Raw genomic sequence first — 16,444 nt, 5'->3', positions numbered from 1 at the left:
ACCTTTAACCCCCCCCTCAGGTGTTGCAAGGTACAAGAGCCACACCTTGAACAGCATTAATGATGCACAAGTCAAAGGTTGCTCTATTTAATTTTGCTCCTTGCACACGCTGAATTAAACACGTACACTATTTAGCCCATTATACTGTCAAACAGTTGTGGAGGCGTGACTTGTCTTTTTAACGAGACGCAGCACAGGTGTCAAAATTTGCACCTAGGTACTGGGCGCAGATTCCTGAGCGTTGTTATTTGCTGTACAGGAGTCTGCGCTCTTGTGTTATCCCTTGGCAATACCCTGTTAGTGCAGGCCGTCTCATGACCTCATTTCATGTTGGCCGGTGCGGTTAACGATGGCCATAAATCCCAGACCCACAGTGGCTTTTCCTAAAGTCACACTGCGGTGCTGGGATTCGTGGCCTTGTGCAGTAAATATGTTCGCCGCTCACACATGTCCTTACACCTGCTTCAGACTGGGCGGCCTCAGCTGATCCCTTATCGCATGCCGCGGCCATGAGGCCGCACAGTCAGAAGAAGGCGGAAGGAGGGGAGTGAAAACAGGGGAACATATGCACTGCTCGTGCCCATCAATCACACCCTCGCAGTCAAAATATATGAGACAACGGGGGGCGTTGTGTCGGGCAGGGGGGACGCACAGGCACAGCCAGCCAACCAATGATGTCAGGAGACGGGCAGCGCTAACAATGGGGGTGCTGCGTGTCATTACAAAGGAAAGTCACACCTCAGGGACATTGTAATGGTCTCTAATGAGACACATTTTGTACGTGTTGAGTTCCACGTGGGCAAGGAGAAAAAGTCAGCCACCTCGTACAAATGCAGCAGTACTGCTGTACAAGGTGGCTGATATACATAGAAACACCTGTGGGTGGGGGGCAGGCTCCCTTCAATTTCAGTTCATGTGCCTGCGTGGCGTTTGCAGGTCACGTTGCAAGCTGCACAGCAGGGGAACAGCTGGCGGTGCTGAACCCCACTAACACATTGGCTGGTGTTTTTCTCTGTGCAGCTAGCATGTCCGGGCAGAAACTGGCGTTGTTTGAGCCCAGGGTCAGCAGGAGGAGGAGAGGAGCAAAGTGTAGGCCGAAGCCTGCACTGGTGGCAGCTTTTGTTCTGTTGTGCCAGCGTGGCTTGTGCTGGACACGTTGCCGACTACACAGCAGGGGAACAGCTGGCGGTGCTGAACCCCACTAACACATTGGCTGGTGTTTTTCTCTGTGCAGCTAGCATTTCCGGGCAAAAACTAGCGGTGTTTGAGCCCAGGGTCAGCAGGAGGAGTAGAGGAGCAGAGTGTTGGCCAAAGCCTAGTTGAACCAATTTCAAAGGTTACCTTTAACCCCCCCCTCAGGTGTTGCAAGGTACAAGAGCCACACCTTGAACAGCATTATTGATGCACAAGTCAAAGGTTGCTCTATTTAATTTTGCTCCTTGCACACGCTGAATTAAACACGTACACTATTTAGCCCATTATACTGTCAAACAGTAGTGGAGGCGTGACTACTAGTCTTTTTAAGGAGACGCAGCACAGGTGTACAAATTTACACCTAGGTGCTGTGCGCAGATTCCTTACCGTTGTTATTTGCAGTACAGGAAACTGCGCTCTTGTGTTATCCCTTGGCAATACCCTGTTAGTGCAGGCCGTCTCATGACCTCATTTCATGTTGGCCGGTGCGGTTAACGATGGCCATAAATCCCAGACCCACAGTGGCTTTTCCTAAAGTCACACTGCGGTGCTGGGATTCGTGGCCTTGTGCAGTAAATATGTTCGCCGCTCACACATGTCCTTACACCTGCTTCAGACTGGGCGGCCTCAGCTGATCCCTTATCGCATGCCGCGGCCATGAGGCCGCACAGTCAGAAGAAGGCGGAAGGAGGGGAGTGAAAACAGGGGAACATATGCACTGCTCGTGCCCATCAATCACACCCTCGCAGTCAAAATATATGAGACAACGGGGGGCGTTGTGTCGGGCAGGGGGGACGCACAGGCACAGCCAGCCAACCAATGATGTCAGGAGACGGGCAGCGCTAACAATGGGGGTGCTGCGTGTCATTAAAAAGGAAAGTCACACCTCAGGGACATTGTAATGGTCTGTAATGAGACACATTTTGTACTTGTTGAGTTCCACGTGTGCAAGGAGAAAAAGTCAGCCACCTTGTACAAATGCAGCAGTACTGCTGTACAAGGTGGCTGTTATACATAGAAACACCTGGGGGGGTGGGTGGCAGGCTCCCTTCAATTTCAGTTCATGTGCCTGCGTGGCGTTTGCAGGTCACGTTGCAAGCTACACAGCAGGGGAACAGCTGGCGTTGCTGAACCCCACTGACACATTGACTGGTGTTTTTCTCTGTGCAGATTGCATGTCCGGGCAAAAACTAGCGGTGTTAGAGCCCAGGGTCAGCAGGAGGAGGAGGAGAGGAGCAAAGTGTAGGCCGAAGCCTGCACTGGTGGCAGCTTTTGGTCGGTTGTGCCAGCGTGGCTTGTGCTGGACACGATGCCGGCTACACAGCGGGGGAACAGCTGGCGGTGCTGAACCACACTAACACATTGGCTGGTGTTTTTCTCTGTGCAGCTAGCATGTCCGGGCAGAAACTGGCGTTGTTTGAGCCCAGGGTCAGCAGGAGGAGGAGAGGAGCAAAGTGTAGGCCGAAGCCTGCACTGGTGGCAGCTTTTGTTCTGTTGTGCCAGCGTGGCTTGTGCTGGACACGTTGCCGACTACACAGCAGGGGAACAGCTGGCGGTGCTGAACCCCACTAACACATTGGCTGGTGTTTTTCTCTGTGCAGCTAGCATTTCCGGGCAAAAACTAGCGGTGTTTGAGCCCAGGGTCAGCAGGAGGAGTAGAGGAGCAGAGTGTAGGCCGAAGCCTAGTTGAACCAATTTCAAAGGTTACCTTTAACCCCCCCCTCAGGTGTTGCAAGGTACAAGAGCCACACCTTGAACAGCATTAATGATGCACAAGTCAAAGGTTGCTCTATTTAATTTTGCTCCTTGCACACGCTGAATTAAACACGTACACTATTTAGCCCATTATACTGTCAAACAGTTGTGGAGGCGTGACTTGTCTTTTTAACGAGACGCAGCACAGGTGTCAAAATTTGCACCTAGGTACTGGGCGCAGATTCCTGAGCGTTGTTATTTGCTGTACAGGAGTCTGCGCTCTTGTGTTATCCCTTGGCAATACCCTGTTAGTGCAGGCCGTCTCATGACCTCATTTCATGTTGGCCGGTGCGGTTAACGATGGCCATAAATCCCAGACCCACAGTGGCTTTTCCTAAAGTCACACTGCGGTGCTGGGATTCGTGGCCTTGTGCAGTAAATATGTTCGCCGCTCACACATGTCCTTACACCTGCTTCAGACTGGGCGGCCTCAGCTGATCCCTTATCGCATGCCGCGGCCATGAGGCCGCACAGTCAGAAGAAGGCGGAAGGAGGGGAGTGAAAACAGGGGAACATATGCACTGCTCGTGCCCATCAATCACACCCTCGCAGTCAAAATATATGAGACAACGGGGGGCGTTGTGTCGGGCAGGGGGGACGCACAGGCACAGCCAGCCAACCAATGATGTCAGGAGACGGGCAGCGCTAACAATGGGGGTGCTGCGTGTCATTACAAAGGAAAGTCACACCTCAGGGACATTGTAATGGTCTCTAATGAGACACATTTTGTACGTGTTGAGTTCCACGTGGGCAAGGAGAAAAAGTCAGCCACCTCGTACAAATGCAGCAGTACTGCTGTACAAGGTGGCTGATATACATAGAAACACCTGTGGGTGGGGGGCAGGCTCCCTTCAATTTCAGTTCATGTGCCTGCGTGGCGTTTGCAGGTCACGTTGCAAGCTACACAGCAGGGGAACAGCTGGCGTTGCTGAACCCCACTAACACATTGGCTGGTGTTTTTCTCTGTGCAGCTAGCATGTCCGGGCAGAAACTGGCGTTGTTTGAGCCCAGGGTCAGCAGGAGGAGGAGAGGAGCAAAGTGTAGGCCGAAGCCTGCACTGGTGGCAGCTTTTGGTCGGTTGTGCCAGCGTGGCTTGTGCTGGACACGATGCCGGCTACACAGCGGGGGAACAGCAGGCGGTGCTGAACCCCACTAACACATTGGCTGGTGTTTTTCTCTGTGCAGCTAGCATGTCCGGGCAGAAACTGGCGTTGTTTGAGCCCAGGGTCAGCAGGAGGAGGAGAGGAGCAAAGTGTAGGCCGAAGCCTGCACTGGTGGCAGCTTTTGGTCGGTTGTGCCAGCGTGGCTTGTGCTGGACACGTTGCCGACTACACAGCAGGGGAACAGCTGGCGGTGCTGAACCCCACTAACACATTGGCTGGTGTTTTTCTCTGTGCAGCTAGCATTTCCGGGCAAAAACTAGCGGTGTTTGAGCCCAGGGTCAGCAGGAGGAGTAGAGGAGCAGAGTGTAGGCCGAAGCCTAGTTGAACCAATTTCAAAGGTTACCTTTAACCCCCCCCTCAGGTGTTGCAAGGTACAAGAGCCACACCTTGTGCAGCATTAATGCTGCACAAGTAAAAGGTTGCTCTATTTGTTTTGCTCCTTGCACACGCTGACTAAAACACGTACACTATTTAGCCCATTATACTGTCAAACAGTTGTGGAGGCGTGACTTGTCTTTTTAACGAGACGCAGCACAGGTGTCAAAATTTGCACCTAGGTACTGGGCGCAGATTCCTGAGCGTTGTTATTTGCTGTACAGGAGTCTGCGCTATTGTGATCCCTTGGCCATGCGCTGTGAGCGCTTCCTGTCTTCTGACCTCATTTCATGTCGGCCGTTGCGGTTAGCGATGGACATGAATCCCAGACCCACAGTGTGTTTTTAAAAAATCACACTGCGGTGCTGGGATTCGTGCCCTGGTGCACTAAATATGTTTGCCGCTCACACATGTCCTTACACCTGCTTCAGACTGGGCGGCCTCATCTGATCCCTTATCGCCTGCCGCGGCCATGAGGACACCCAGTCTGAAGAAGGCGGAAGGAGATGAGTGAACACAGGCAAACATATGCACTGCACATGCCCATCAATCACACCCTCGCTGTCCAAAAAAATAAGACACCGAGGGCCGTTGTTTCGAGCAGGGGAGATGCACAGGCGCAGCCAGCTAACCAATGATGTCAAAAGACGGGCAGCGCTAACAAGGGTGGTGCTGCGTGTCATTACAAAGGAAAGTCACACCTCAGGGACATTGTAATGGTCTCTAATGAGACACATTTTGTACGTGTTGAGTTCCACGTGGGCAAGGAGAAAAAGTCAGCCACCTCGTACAAATGCAGCAGTACTGCTGTACAAGGTGGCTGTTATACATAGAAACACCTGGGGGGGTGGGGGGCAGGCTCCCTTCAATTTCAGTTCATGTGCCTGCGTGGCGTTTGCAGGTCACGTTGCAAGCTACACAGCAGGGGAACAGCTGGCGTTGCTGAACCCCACTGACACATTGACTGGTGTTTTTCTCTGTGCAGATTGCATGTCCGGGCAAAAACTAGCGGTGTTAGAGCCCAGGGTCAGCAGGAGGAGGAGGAGAGGAGCAAAGTGTAGGCCGAAGCCTGCACTGGTGGCAGCTTTTGGTCGGTTGTGCCAGCGTGGCTTGTGCTGGACACGTTGCCGACTACACAGCAGGGGAACAGCTGGCGGTGCTGAACCCCACTAACACATTGGCTGGTGTTTTTCTCTGTGCAGCTAGCATTTCCGGGCAAAAACTAGCGGTGTTTGAGCCCAGGGTCAGCAGGAGGAGTAGAGGAGCAGAGTGTAGGCCGAAGCCTAGTTGAACCAATTTCAAAGGTTACCTTTAACCCCCCCCTCAGGTGTTGCAAGGTACAAGAGCCACACCTTGTGCAGCATTAATGCTGCACAAGTAAAAGGTTGCTCTATTTGTTTTGCTCCTTGCACACGCTGACTAAAACACGTACACTATTTAGCCCATTATACTGTCAAACAGTTGTGGAGGCGTGACTTGTCTTTTTAACGAGACGCAGCACAGGTGTCAAAATTTGCACCTAGGTACTGGGCGCAGATTCCTGAGCGTTGTTATTTGCTGTACAGGAGTCTGCGCTATTGTGATCCCTTGGCCATGCGCTGTGAGCGCTTCCTGTCTTCTGACCTCATTTCATGTCGGCCGTTGCGGTTAGCGATGGACATGAATCCCAGACCCACAGTGTGTTTTCAAAAAATCACACTGCGTGGCTGGGATTCGTGGCCTTGTGCAGTAAATATGTTTGCCGCTTACACATGTCCTTACACCTGCTCCAGACTGGGCGGCCTCAGCTGATCCCTTATCGCCTACCACGGCCAGGAGGCCGCACAGTCTGAAGAAGGCGGAAGGAGATGAGTTAAGACAGGCGAACATATGCACTGCTCGTGCCCATAAACCACACCCTCGCTGACAAAATAAATATGACAACGAGGGGCGTTGTTTCTAGCAGGGCGGATGCACAGGCGCAGCCAGCTAACCATGATGACAAAAGACGGGAAACGCTACCAAGGGGGGTGCTGCGTATCATTACAAAGGAAAGTCACACCTCAGGGACAGTGGAATGGTCTCAATGAGACACATTTTGTACGTGTTGAGTTCCACGTGGGCAAGGAGAAAAAGTCAGCCACCTTGTACAAATGCAGCAGTACTGCTGTACTAGGTGGCTGTTATACATAGAAACACCTGGGGGGGTGGGGCCAGGTTCCCTTTTAATTTCAGTTCCTGTGCCTGCATGGCGTTTGCAGGTCACGTTGCCGGCTACACAGCAGGGGAACAGCTGGCGTTGCTGAACCCCACTAACACATTGGCTGGTGTTTTTCTCTGTGCAGCTAGCACTTCCGGGCAAAAACTAGCGGTGTTTGAGCCCAGGGTCAGCAGGAGGAGGAGAGGAGCAGAGTGTAGGCCGAAGCCTGCACTGGTGGCAGCTTTTGTTCTGTTGTGCCAGCGTGGCTTGTGCTGGACACGTTGCCGACTACACAGCAGGGGAACAGCTGGCGGTGCTGAACCCCACTGACACATCACCTAGTGTTTTTTTCTGTGTAGACAACACTTCCAGGTGGCAACTGACAGTGTTGAAACCCAGGGAATCAAAGAGGAGCAGAGTGTAGGCCGAAGCCTGCAGTGGAGCAAGTTGAAAGGGAACCTTTAACCCCCCCCCCCAGGCATTTGTTGCTGAAAGAGCCATCTTGTACAGCAGTAATACTGCACATGGAAAATGGTGGCTCCGAAAATTATGCTCCTTGCAAACGCTGAAGTACACACTCATATAATGTGTCCCCTCACACCGTCAAACCATCCCGGAAGTGGGACTTTCCTTTGTAATGTGACACAGCACAGCCGTCATTCCAACCCCCTTGGTGCCGGGCACCACCTCCTCAACGTTGTTTGGTTCTGTCACGGAGCCCGCACTGTAATGTTATCCCTTGGCCATGCACAGTTAGCGGTGCCCGTCTTCTGACATCATGTAGGTGTCAGGCTGGCAGTGCCTGTGCGTCCAAGCTGCCCGAGATCCAACCTTGCAGTGTCATCTAATGTAGTCCCACTGCGGGCCAGGGATCCATGGGCATGCGCAGTGCATATCATCGCCTCTCACTCACCTCCTTCCTGCTTCTTCAGACTGTGCGGCGTCACGGCCGTGGCATGCTATTAGGGATCAGCTGACGCCGCCTAGTCTGAAGAAGCGTGAAGAAGGGGAGTGAGAGGCTAGTATATGCACTGCGCATGGCCATGGATACCAGGCCCACTGTGGGATCACATTAGACGACACTGCGAGGTGTGATTTCGGGCAGCGTGGACGCACAGGCGCAGCCAGGACGACAACAAATGATGTCAGAGGACGGGCAGCGCAAACTGTGCATGGCCAAGGGATAACATAACAGCGCAGGGTCCATGACGGAATCAAACAACGCTAAGGAGGCAGCGCACGGTGCCAAGGGGGTAGCAATGACGGCTGTGCTGCGTCACATTACAAAGGAAAGTCCCACCTCCAGGACGGTTGGACGGTGTGAGGGGACACATTACATGAGTGTGTAGTTCAGCGTTTGCAAGGAGCATAATTTCAAGAGCGACCTCTCCCTTGTGCAGTATTAGTGCTGCACATGGTGGCTCTTTCAGTAACAAACGCCTAGGGGGGGGGGGGACAGGTCCCCTTACATTTTAGTTGTGCCAGCGTGGCGGTCGCATGACACGTTGCCGGATACACAGCTGGGGATCAGCTGACGTTACTGAACCCCAATAACAGAGGAGCGACTGTTGACTGTGCACACAGCACTTCCAGGCACCAACTGGCGGTGTTAGAGCCCAGGGACAGCAGGAGGAGCAGATTGGAGGTATTGCCGCACACACAGCTGGGGATCAGCTGACGTTACTGAACCCCAATAACAGAGGAGCGACTGTTGACTGTGCACACAGCACTTCCAGGCACCAACTGGCGGTGTTAGAGCCCAGGGACAGCAGGAGGAGCAGATTGGAGGTATTGCCGCACACACAGCTGGGGATCAGCTGACGTTACTGAACCCCAATAACAGAGGAGCGACTGTTGACTGTGCACACAGCACTTCCAGGCACCAACTGGCGGTGTTAGAGCCCAGGGACAGCAGGAGGAGCAGAGGAACAGAGTGTAGGCCGAAGCCTGATTGGAGCAAGTTGAAAGGAAACCTTTAACCCCCCCCCCCAAGACGTTTGTAGCTGAAAGAGCCATGTTGTGCAGCACTAAGGATGCAAAAGGAAAAGGTTGCTCTTTTAATTATGCTCCTTGCAAACACCGAAGTAAACACTAAAAATGTGTCCCTTTATACCGTTAAACCGTTCCGGAGGTGCGAATTTCCTTCGTAATGGGACACAGCACAGCTGTCATTCCTATCCCCTTGATGCCGTGCGCTGCCTCCTCAGCGTTGTTTTAAGCTGCCACGGAGCCTGCGCTGTTCTGTTAGCCCTTGGCCATGCCCAATTAGCGCTGCCTGTCTTCTGACATAATTTGGTGTCAGGCTGTCAGTGCCTGTGCGTCCACGCTGCTCCAGATCCCACCTCGCAGTCTCATCTAACGTAATCCCACTGCGGGCCTTGGAACCATGGGCATGCACAGTGCATAACCTCGACTCTCACTCCCCTCCTTCCCTCTTCTTCAGACTGTGCGGTGTCACGGCCGTGGCATGCTAGGGATCAGCTGACGGCGCACAGTCTAAAGAAGGCGGAGGGAAATGAGCGAGAGCCCGAGGGGAAGATATGCACTGCGCATGCCCATGGATCCCAGGCCCGCAGTGTGACTCAATCAGAAGACACTGCGAGGCGGGATCTCGGGCACCGCGGCCGCACAGGCGCAGCCAGCCTGACACCAAATTATGTCAGAAGACAGGCAGCGCAAATAGGGCATGCCCAAGGGATAACAGAACAGCGCAGGCTCCGTGACAGCTTAAAACAACGCTGAGGAGGCAGCGCATGGCACCAAGGGGGTAGGAATGACGGCTGTGCTGCGTCACATTACGAAGGAAAGTCCCAGCTCCGGGACGGTATAACGGTATCAGTGAACACATTTTATAAGTGTTAAGTTCTGCGTGTGCAAAGAGCTAAAAAAAAAGAGCTACCTTTTCCTTGTGCAGCATTACTGCTGCACAAGATGGCTCTTTCAGTAACAAACGACGGGGGGGGGGGGGGACAGGTTCCCTTACATTTAGGTTGTTGTGCCAGCGTGGCGGTCGCAGGACACATTGCCGGCTACACAGCTGGGGATCAGCTGACGTTACTGAAACCCAATAACACTGGGTCGTATGTTTTTACTGTGCAGCCTGCACTTCTGAGCCGCAACTGGCGGTGTTGGAGCCCAGGAATAGCAGTTCAGGTGGTAGAAAGATGAACACAGCAGGAGACCTGGATGACACCCAATTACTTAATCAGGCAGAGGAGTGGCAAATTCCTGCGAGATCCAGGCCTGGTTCATTTTCAGGAAAGTAAGCCGGTCAACGTTATCGGAGGATAGTCGCATGCGACGGTCTGTTAGTACACCACCTGCGGCACTAAAGACACGTTCCGATAAGACACTAGCCGCAGGGCAAGCCAGCACCTCCAATGCATACTGGCTTAGCTCTGGCCATGTATCCAGCTTAGAGACCCAAAACTTGAACGGGGAAGAGCCGTCTGGGAGTACAGTAAGAGGGCAAGCCATGTAGTCTGTCACCATCTGACGGAACCGTTGCCTCCTGCTGACTGGAGCCGCCGGTGATGGTGTAGACATTTGGGGCGGGCACACAAAAGTGTGCCAGAGTTGTGCCATACTGGGCTTGCCTTGGGCAGAGGCACTGCTTCTGCTCCCTCTTTGGGCAGAGCCTCCCCCACTGCCTCGACGCACTGAGCTGCTTTGTAAAGCACTAGCAGCACTCCTCTCAGTTGGACAGGAGAAGATGATGGAATTCACCAGTGTGTCGTGGTACTCCCGCAATTTACGCTCCCGGGTCAACGCAGGGATGAGGTTTTGGACGTTGTCCCGGTAGCGAGGATCGAGGAGGGTGAACACCCAATAATCAGGCATGTTGAGAATGTGGTCGATGCGGCGGTCGTTTCTCAGGCACTGCAGCATGAAATCCACCATGTGCTGCAGAGTGCCAACCGGCCCAGAAACGCTGTCCCCTGCTTGAGACATGATCTCTGCCCGCTCGTCATCACCCCACCCTCGCTGTACACACTGACCACTGGACAATTGTGTCGCTCCCTCCTTTGGACGGAGCTCTTCCTCCTCCATTGACTCCTCCTCATCCTCCTCACAAATTGGCCCCTGCGTACCCCTTTGTGAGGAACCACGTGGCGCTGACTCTCCAGAAGCTGATGGAAAAGGTGACTCCTCATCCTCCACCTCTTCCACCACATCATCCCTTAACCCTTGCAAAGTTTGCTGAAGCAGGCAGATAAGGGGGACAGTCATGCTGACTAGTGCATCATCTGCACTTGCCATCCGCGTGGAATAATCAAAAGGACGCAAAACCTGGCAGACGTCCTTCATAGTGGCCCACTCTGTGGTTGTGAAGTCTGATCGGCGCTGACTGCGACTTCTTTGCGCCTGATGCAGCTGGTACTCCATAACTGCTTGCTGCTGCTCACACAACCGCTCCAACATATGTAACGTGGAATTCCACCGGGTAGGTAGGTCACATATGATGCGGTGTTCCGGAAGGCGGAATCGGCGCTGCAGAGCAGCAATGCGGGATCTGGCCAAGCTGGAACGCCGCAAGTGAGCACACTCTAGGCGGACCTTGTGCAGCAGGGCATCAAGATCCGGATAGTCCCTCAGAAAACTCTGCACAACCAAATTGAGCACATGTGCCAGACATGGGATGTGAGTGAGGTTGCCAAGGGCCAAAGCTGCCACCAGATTTCGGCCATTGTCACACACTACCATGCCTGGCTGGAGATTCGCTGGCAGTAACCACACATCGCTCTCCTGCTTTATAGCATTCCAGAGCTCCTGCGCTGTGTGGCTTCGATGCCCCAATGAAACTAGTTTCAAGACGGCCTGCTGACGTTTGGCCACGGCTGTGCTCATGTCGGTCATAGGTAAACGTTCACGGGTCCATGTGGGGGTGGACTGTGACGGATCCTGCAGAGAGGAATCAGAGGAACTGGTGTAAGAGGAGGAGTCGATGCGTACAGACTGGATTCCTGCAATCCTTGGAGTGGGCAGGACACGTCCTGCGCCACTCGCACGATCTGTACCTGGCTCAACAACATTAACCCAATGGGCAGTGAGGGAAACATATCGCCCCTGTCCATGCTGACTGGTCCACGCATCGGTGGTGAGGTGGACCTTGCTACTGACGGCGTTCAGTAGCGCATGTTTTATGTTTGCCTCAACATGCCTGTGCAGGGCAGGGACAGCCTGCCTGCTGAAGTAAAAGCGGCTGGGCACCTTGTACTGTGGGACTGCCAATGCCATCAAGTCACGGAAGCTGTCAGTCTCCACCAGCCTGAACGAGAGCATTTCCAGGGACAACAGTTTGGCAATGCCTGCATTCAGAGCCTGTGCTCGGGGGTGGTTGGCCGAGAATGCCCGCCTTTTCTCCCATGCCTGTACTACCGATGGCTGTAGAGTAGACTGGGAGTGTGAGGATGACTGGGAAGGTGGTGCTGTGGGTGGAATTACACAAGGTCTCTGGGAGGAAGCCAAACCAGCTGTGCGTGAGCTGGAGGAAGAGGCAACACGAGCTGAAGAGGTGGTAGCTGCCGCTGTTGGTTGGCCTACATCTTCAGTGTGTTTCTGTAACTCCACCGCGTGCCTGGTCCGCACATGTTTCCACATATTTGTGGTATTGAGGTTGCTGACATTTTTCCCTCTTTTTACTTTATGATGACACAGCTTGCATTTGACAAAACAAATGTCATCTGCAACTGTGTCAAAAAAGGACCAGGCACTGCAAGTCTTGGGAGCGCCCTTTTTGGCTTTGGAAAGAGACAGGCTCCTAACGGGTGCCAAAGTGGAGGCTACAGGCTCCGCAGTCTTCCCCCTCCCTCTCCCTCTTTGGCCCGTAAGAGGAAGCTCTTCCTCTGAGCTGCTCCCACCACCTTCCTGTTCCTCACGCCACGATGGGTCAAGGACCTCATCATCTCCACTACCCTCTGCCACCAACTGCTCCTCCTGGGTAGTCTCAGCAGCACAGTACGCACGAGAAAGCGGCACCTGAGTTTCATCATCAGATGCGTACTGCGCTGTGGTCACCGGAGGCACTGGCCCACCTGCCTCTTCAGAGTCAGAGAGAAAAAGGTGTTGGGCATCACTGCACACTGCCTCTTCTTCCATTTCTCCAATGCTGCTTGGCTGGCCCCCTGTTTCCAAGCCAAGAGATTCAGAGAACAGAAGTAGAGACGGCTCCTGTCCTGGGCTCTCTGACTGCCTGGCCAATTTGGCAGGTGGTGAAGAGACAGATGGCTGCTCTCCAGTGCTCTGTGCCTGAGAGGATGTGGCACTAACTGAAGTCGATGCCGAGGCGTTAGCTGCCATCCACCCGACAACGGCTTCAATTTGGTCTTCACGCAGCAGCGGTGCACGGCGCTCTCCGACAAAGCTGCGCATGAAGGACTGTTCCCTGCTGAAACTGAGTGACGACGAGTCACCGGCGCCCGCAGCAGGCACAGAATCACCACGTCCTCTCCCTGCTCCTCTCCCTGCTCCGCGCCCACGCCCACGTGCCTTACTCCCTGCCCTCTTCATCTTGGTTGACAGATAAAGATAAGCAGAAAAGTACTAAGGCCTTAGTGTGCTTATTCCTGTAATGCTCCTCCTAACAGGTGTAAGAAACACTAATGTTGTAAATTGTGGACTAAACTTTATTATTTTTCAAATGTGGCCTACACAAGTGTAAGTTGTGTTTGGTGAACTTAACCTTTTTTTTGGTGCAGATCGGGCTACAGAGCTAGTTTAAATCACACGGAGACCGTGCAGACAGCCGTAAACGGCGCTGCAAGGCCAAGAAACCCTCCTCTCGGTTATCCTATATAGTGTTTTTCCACTATTTAGCTGGATACGAGTGGAAAGACACTAATAGGAATTTTTTTTTTCAAATTTTAAACTGGCTGCACTATTTGAAAAAAAGGAAATTGTTTTTCAAGGTATGAGGCAGTAACGCACCCTGAGCTGAATCCAACCGGCTATGGCTGCACACAGACTACAGGGCGAGCTGCGCTCACACAGAGACCGTGCAGACAGCCGTAAACGGCGCTGCAAGGCCAAAAAACCCTCCTCTAGGTTATCCTATATAGTGTTTTTCCACTATTTAGCTGGATACGAGTGGAAAGACACTAATAGGAATTTTTTTTTTCAAATTTTAAACAGGCTGCACTATTTGAAAAAAAGGAAAATTTTTCTCAAGGTATGAGCCAGTAACGAACCCTGAGCTGAATCCAACCGGCTATGGCTGCACACAGACTACAGGGCGAGCTGGGCTCACACGGAGACCGTGCAGACAGCCGTAAACGGCGCTGCAAGGCCAAAAAACCCTCCTCTCGGTTATCCTATATAGTGTTTTTCCACTATTTAGCTGGATACGAGTGGAAAGACACTAATAGGAATTTTTTTTTTCAGATTTTAAACAGGCTGCACTATTTGAAAAAAAGGAAAATTTTTCTCAAGGTATGAGCCAGTAACGAACCCTGAGCTGAATCCAACCGGCTATGGCTGCACACAGACTACAGGGCGAGCTGGGCTCACACGGAGACCGTGCAGACAGCCGTAAACGGCGCTGCAAGGCCAAAAAACCCTCCTCTAGGTTATCCTATATAGTGTTTTTCCACTATTTAGCTGGATACGAGTGGAAAGACACTAATAGGAATTTTTTTTTTCAAATTTTAAACAGGCTGCACTATTTGAAAAAAAGGAAAATTTTTCTCAAGGTATGAGCCAGTAACGAACCCTGAGCTGAATCCAACCGGCTATGGCTGCACACAGACTACAGGGCGAGCTGGGCTCACACGGAGACCGTGCAGACAGCCGTAAACGGCGCTGCAAGGCCCAAAAACCCCCCTCTAGGTTATCCTATGTAGTGTTTTTCCACAATAGAGCTGGAGACTGGTGGAAAAACACTAATAGGAAATTTGAGAAAAAATGTGCAGCAGGCTGCACTAAGAGCAAAAAAGAACAACTGTGTGAGGCAGTGTGAACCCCCCCTGAGCTGAATACAACCGGGTATATGGCTGCACACAGACTACAGAGTGAGCTGCACACACACACACACACACACAGAGACCTTGCAGAACGCTGTTAAAACAGCGCTGCAAGGCAAGAGCAAGGTGAACAGTGAAGAACACACAGCGTTTTGCTAAATTAGCCTTTGGAAAGGAAAATAAAGCAATTAGCTAGCTCGACTGGCCCTCAGTTAGAACACAGCGTCCTGTCCCTAACTGAAATCACAGCAGAGTGAGCGCAAAATGGCGGCAGCGCTTTTTTATAGTGCAGAGTGACATCATTTCAGCAGCCAATCCCAGCCTTGCCAGTACTTACATGCCCACCATGCTAAACAGGATGTGCCCACACTTTCATTCATTCCTCATTGGCTGCTGCGTTCAATTTGAATTCTGGGAACTTCCGATTCCGGTATCCGATACGCGGGAAGTATCGGAATTCAGTATCGGAATTCCGATACCGCAAATATCGGCCGATACCCGATACTTGCGGTATCGGAATGCTCAACACTATTAATGACTGTGAGACAGAGAAATCACTGGTCAGGGGAGCAAAGGGGTATGGATAATAAAAAGTACAATAATCTTAATAAACGTCACGACTGGTACAGGAGGAGCGAGGGCCCACAATCTACAAAGGGATAGGTGAGGGCAGAGCTGGTCATGTAGTGGATCGGTGGTTACTGCAGGTTGCAGGCTTGTGGGAAGAGGTAATATTCAAGTTCCTTTTGAATGTTTCCACGGTAGGCAAGAATCTGATATGTTGGAGTAGAGAATACCCGAGTAAGGGGGATGCGTGGAGAAATCTTGTATACGATTGTTGGAACAGGGGAGTAGAGAAGGAGATCTTGTGAGGATCTGAGGTTGCATGCAGGTAAGTACTGGGAGACAAGGAGACAGGTTGTGGATGGCTTTGTATGCTATGGTTAGGGTTTTGAAATGGAGTCTCTGGGTAATGGGGGGGCCAGTGAAGGGATTGACAGAGGGGAGAGGCCAAGGAATAGCGGGGGTATAAGTGGATTAGTCAGGCAAGAGAGTTTAGAATAGATTGAAGGGGCAGGAGAGTGTTTGAAGGGAGAACACAAAGTAAGAGGTTGCAGTAGCCAAGGCGGGAGATGATGGGGGCATGGACTAGGGTTTTTGCAGATTCTTGATTGAGGTATGTACAGATCTGGGAAATATTTTTGAGTTGAAGTCGGCAGGAAGTGGAAAGGGCTTGGATATGTGGTTTGAAGGAGAGATCAAAGTTAAGGATTACCCTGAAGCAGCGAGCTTGTGGGACTGGGGAGAGTGAGCAGCCATTTACTTTAAGTTGAAGAGTATAAGGTTAGGGAGGTGACTGTGGGGTTGTGGTGACAAGGACCAGGATTTGGAGAAATATCACCGGCAGTGAGCAGGAGAGGGCTGTGTTTGGAGACAGAGGATTGTATGTTGAGGAACTGGTGAGATGGATAGGGAGAATGAATGGAGAGCTGACTAGTTCCTTACTAGATGTAGGGATTAGGGGGTTAGTAGAAAGTGAAGGATTATAGGGGTAAGGGTGAGAGTGAAAAGAAAAACATTGTTTACAATGACTATGTATCCAGTTGCCTTCAGTTCCTTTCTAGTTCAATTCTGGATTAATTCATAGCTCCACACGTATGGTGCACTGGGCAGACATATTGTTTGCAATATATTTGGTAGAAAGTGCATTCAGGTGTGAAACAGAGGGGAGAGGTCTGTGCTCATCTTGGTCAGATAATTAAGAGTGAGCCTGATGCAGGATGATCATGGCACAGTAAACAAGGTCATAAATAATATTG

This window comes from Ranitomeya imitator, chromosome 4 (assembly GCF_032444005.1).
Source record: "Ranitomeya imitator isolate aRanImi1 chromosome 4, aRanImi1.pri, whole genome shotgun sequence".
Classification (NCBI taxonomy): Eukaryota; Metazoa; Chordata; class Amphibia; order Anura; family Dendrobatidae; genus Ranitomeya; species Ranitomeya imitator.
The sequence above is the reverse complement of the archived record's forward strand: the minus strand, read 5'-3'. Positions refer to the sequence as shown.